Source organism: Chanos chanos, chromosome 13 (genome assembly GCF_902362185.1).
Source record: "Chanos chanos chromosome 13, fChaCha1.1, whole genome shotgun sequence".
NCBI lineage: Eukaryota > Metazoa > Chordata > Actinopteri > Gonorynchiformes > Chanidae > Chanos > Chanos chanos.
This window is the reverse complement of record NC_044507.1, coordinates 2,430,001-2,435,000: the sequence shown is the minus strand read 5'-3', so window position 1 is coordinate 2,435,000 and position 5,000 is coordinate 2,430,001.

Sequence of the window (5,000 nt, the reverse complement as noted above, 5' to 3'; positions counted from 1 at the left end):
CCACCACAGTGTATTCTTCTCTATTATTCTATACTGGTATTTTTCCTTTCCGTCTGGACAGTTTGCACAGCTGTCGGAGTCATTGCTGTTCATTTCACTGCTGTTTGTACCTGTACAGTCATGCATGTGACAAATAAACCTATTGAATCTTGAATCTCTTGAATATATATAAACACATCATACACACACACACACACACACATCATACACAAACACACATACACACGCATACGCTCGCACACACACACACACACACACACACACACAACATACACAAACACTCACACCACACACGCACACGCAGATACACCCGCCCATAAATGCAAGCACCTCACACACACACACACACACACAGGCCTAATTTGTCCACCGCTCTCCTTCAGATGTAGGATAAAAACAGCATGTGTGTATGAAGATAAAGTGACCTGTAAACAGCGAGAACAGAGTCAGCGTGCTGAGCTGCTGTGTCTGTCACTGTGCGCTCTTCATTTAGGTCCTGCTCTCAGTGAGGAGCGAGGTAACAGGATCACCCAGAGGAGAACAGTGCTCCCAACTCCACCCTCACTCCTCCCCTCTCTCAGACAAGCACACAGACTGTGTTCCTCCTCAGAACACGGTTATCCTTCTCTCTGTCACACTGCTGGGTCTGTTAACCGTTTCAGAAGCTCATTAAAGTGTCTGCATTAGAAAAAAACAAAAAACCTGAATGCCTTTCTGCTCCAGCTTCTTCTACTCCAATAACCTAGCACACTGCATTAATATCCAGCCATCTTTTTCATTCATACATCACTGAGCAAATAACCAAACTCATTCGTTTAATGTGAGTCAAACAGTGATGATCCCTGACTGCTCTTGTTTAACTAATTCAGTTACTGATGAAATAAAAACAGATCATTGAATCCCACTGAAAAATAAGCAAATAGATATATAAATAAAAATGGATGGAAAGAGAGAGAACGAGGGAAAACACACTCTGCCATCTAACTGTTTAAATTAATTGCATTAAAGCCATTGTCATTATCTTCATTAATGCGCCGCTGTGTATAGATTAATGTAGTCTGGCACTCCACTCATTTATGTAAATGATAATTTGATCATCTGAGTGTGTGTGTGTGTGTGTGTGTGTGTGTGTGTGTGTGTGTGTGTGTGTGATTCGACAGCGGAAAGCTGACATGATTAATGTATGATGGCCTAGTCACAGTGCTGAGTAGATTTAAACGACTCACTTGCGACACGTGTAGCCAAAGGCGGAAGACAAAATTAAACACGAATGTAGCTTGATAGTGAAACCCTGAGCTAATTTAAGGCGACATGTCGCTCCGTTGATGTTACACAATATACAACAAACTTTACATGGCAGCGAATTTACACAACCGAAAGAACAAATGGGTTTGCTGTCAGAGCAAACCACTTTAACCAGCTTGAGCCAAACCAGAGGGAATACACTCCGCAAGGACACGCACTGAAGGACAGTATACGTTATAATGGTAAAGTGCTGACGATGCTGAGGGACTCCTCTGTGTATGTCAGTTTCACCCTTAACACACGCCCTTACCTGGGCCACCGCTGGGAGATCGCTTCGATGCTCTCTTCTTCACCTTTGATGCGAGAGAAAAGAACAACATAATAATAGAGAAAACAATCTCTCTCTCTCTCTCTCATTTCTAAGATGTAATATTATACAGATCATTTTAACACGGATTAAAGGCAATTCTCATTGGTGCAGAAACAGAGTACAGTCCTTATCTGGGCTGTGAGTTATCGGAGTAATGAGTCAGAAAAGAAAACCTCTGGAATAAACAAAACCGTTTCATTCCACCTCTCACCTCTTCGCATTTCAAGAGCCTACCGACAAGAATTTGCCTCTATCTGAAGTCGGTTAACCAGTGTTAACTGGTCAGTGCAGTCGTCATTCTTTCTTAGACTGGATAAATGATCTTGTGGAATCATTACACCCCCCAAGTCGTCTTTAGTCTGCGTGCACATCACTGCGTTCAAATCGCGGCATTTCGCCAGAGTAATTCTTTCAACACTGCAACGCTCTGGGGGTCCCGGACCACTGGCCTGTTACGCCGTAAAGCGGCACGTCAGAATGAAAGTAGCCTACATAAAAAGAATTACCGGCTGAACTGCTCGTTATGTATATCTATGTACAATGAGCTTTGTTAATATTGGTTTCGACACCTATTATAACTGAAACACAATTATTATTTAGGGTACTTGCGATTAATAAGCGGTGGTCATGTTTATTTAGTGGACACCTTCAAATACTTATCAAACAATGTAAGCAGAAATAAATAAAATATCAGTGATTATGAAGGTCAAGGTATTTGGGGAAATGCCACGGAAATAAACACGCTGTTGAAGAAAGGAGCAATAGGCAAATCACAGGACGAAAACATACAGCCAAATGAATAGTCAAGTGTGTGTCATGCTGTCGTGTATTGATACGTGTATGGATTCTGTACACTGCGCACTGAGGTACCTAAAATTTACCGACATTTACAGACGTCTCACCCTCGCAGTTTACCTTACGTGAGTAGGTTGTCTACGGTCATTTCTTAATACGTTCTCTCGTCCTGGCCTGGCGCGAGCGCGCTACGGCGCACGTTGCATAGGCTATTCTTTATTTACTGTAATAGAATACATAATCGAAAAAAAACCACCTCAAATCTCCGTTTTCACTTATTTAAATCAACGAGACAAGTCCGTCACTGCCCAAACAGCTTGCTGGTACTATGAATCTGGTTATACTGACGGACGTTTATTCTCTTAAAATGTCTGAATCCACCAAAGACCGTTTATACTTTACTGGTTTACACCTACTGCTAATTAAACTTGTGAAATTTGCCGAAATGAAGCGTTTAATTCAAAATATATTTGGCGTTAGTTATTTCTCATTACTAAGATAAATGGATTTATTTATCATGATGTGGGTTCTTGGCTATATCACCTAGCCCTGTTGGTGAAGAAGCCTTTAAGCAATTCATCAAGCTAATCTCCACCCAAAAGTATTTGGAGGATCAAGATAAAAACTAATAGAAACCAAATTCGGCATCGCCTCAGTCATTTTAACAAGTACTTCTATATGCTTTGAGTTTAAGAGCTGTAGTAGAAGATGAGTTAAGAAAGCTGCCTGATGATAAAATCCCGACAGTCCTATTAGGTCACAGGGTTTAGTGATTCATTTTTAAAATCATAGCATGGCTCAGTCAGGTGTAGGAGCCGGTATCTCTTCAAAGAAAATTTACCAAGAGACACATTGGTATGTATTTAATGCTCTCCGACATCTACAAAAATGTAGCCTACTGGAAACGGTATCACTCGATTACAATCATTTTGATGCTGATATGACTCTCCCGCCCCCGTCCCCCTCTTCAATGTGTTGGGCTAAACTGTGACCATGAGATTAAAAAAAAATTAAATGCGTTGTGTCAGCGCGAGTTACTGCTATCTTGCTAAGGAACAGTGCGTGCCTATGGCGACAAGGTCTGCCAACTGTCAACGCACACACCGCAGTTTTCAATAAACGGACGCGTATATATAAGGCGATAAACAATTCCAACTGTCTAATACAACATCTATAATTTGGATATCGCTTAATCTGAAGACAACAGTTCTGTATATTTAACTTTTGTCTGATTTCACTATTAGACTTTAATGTCCTCTATCATTTTATTTGGATATTCTGAACACGTTGAACAAGTGGCGTATATTATGAATTTGAACGGGCCATTTACTGAAGTTTAAATTTTGTCTTGAATCTTTTTCTTTAACGTTTTATGGAGGAGAACTATTTTTTTATTTCTAAATTTCACTCTTGACAGTTCGGTTTGGTAGACTAGGAAATCGTGACACATGACGACGGCAATCTTGGGTTAATGTAAGGGGCGCTAGCTTCGTCGCTAAAGTGCTTTGTTTCTACCCCCAGGCACGATGGTTCGCTTTCCACCCCCACCGCACGGCCCCAAACTCCAAAAGCGCTCTGTAGGGGTGTGACCTCTGACAAAGGAAATAATAACTGGGCCGCCGTAGGAAAACTTCAGACGAGTAAGTGTCCGACCCGCGCCTCCTACAAACTCCGTTTCTGGAATCTTCTCACACAAAAAAAAATCTGAAAGAAGTAAGGAGCAAAGATTAATTTTATTTATTATTAGTTTTAGACGAGTCTTCCCCTCTCTGACAGCCGACAGGAAATGAAAATTCACCTTATCTTCTCTCTCATGAAGCTGACGTAGTCTCAGAAATGCTTTTATTTGAAATCAATCAAAATCAGTTTGGGTATTAATCATTTCTGTTCCAGGATAGATTGTTTATAACTACCAAGATATTAAAGTAAAGTGTGTGTGTGTGTGTGCGCGCGTAGTTTAATAAACAAAACAGAACGGTGCTGCATGAACAGTAAGCCTTTGATAAGTTGACCAAAGGGTAACTACAAGAGATAATTCTATACATCCCAACCACCACTGTAAGATGCTGATTTATATAAAGCTAGTGGCCTAAAAGTCAGGTCACATGTTTAATGTCGTCTCATCATAGAGCAGCACATAGCAGACACACAGAGTCTCAGAGTGCGGCTTCCTCTTGGCCTTGAGCAGCAGTGAGGGTCCAACTCTGTGAGGGACCATCTCCTGAGAGACCGGGCAGCTCCCTCCACTATGAGCCAGTGCTGGAGACTCCAACACAGCCTCCTCACACACAGAGAGAGAGAGAGAGAGAGAGAGGGGAGAGAGCAGAAAGGGCTTCCGTCTGTTCTCTTCTCTTTTCCGTTCTTAAGTACTTCTTTTCACGGCGAGCAGCTTGAGTTCTCAAAAACACTCCTAAAGCCGCCTCCGTCCAAGCTAAAGCATATTTGGCACAGTTTGTGTGTGAGTTTGTGTATGTGTGTGTGTGTGTGTGTGTGTGTGTGAGAGAGAGAGAGAGAGAGAGAGAGAGAGAGCGGTTTGAAGTTGAATATGTGAGAGATATACTGGTAGACCAACATCAAAAATGAAAAGAAA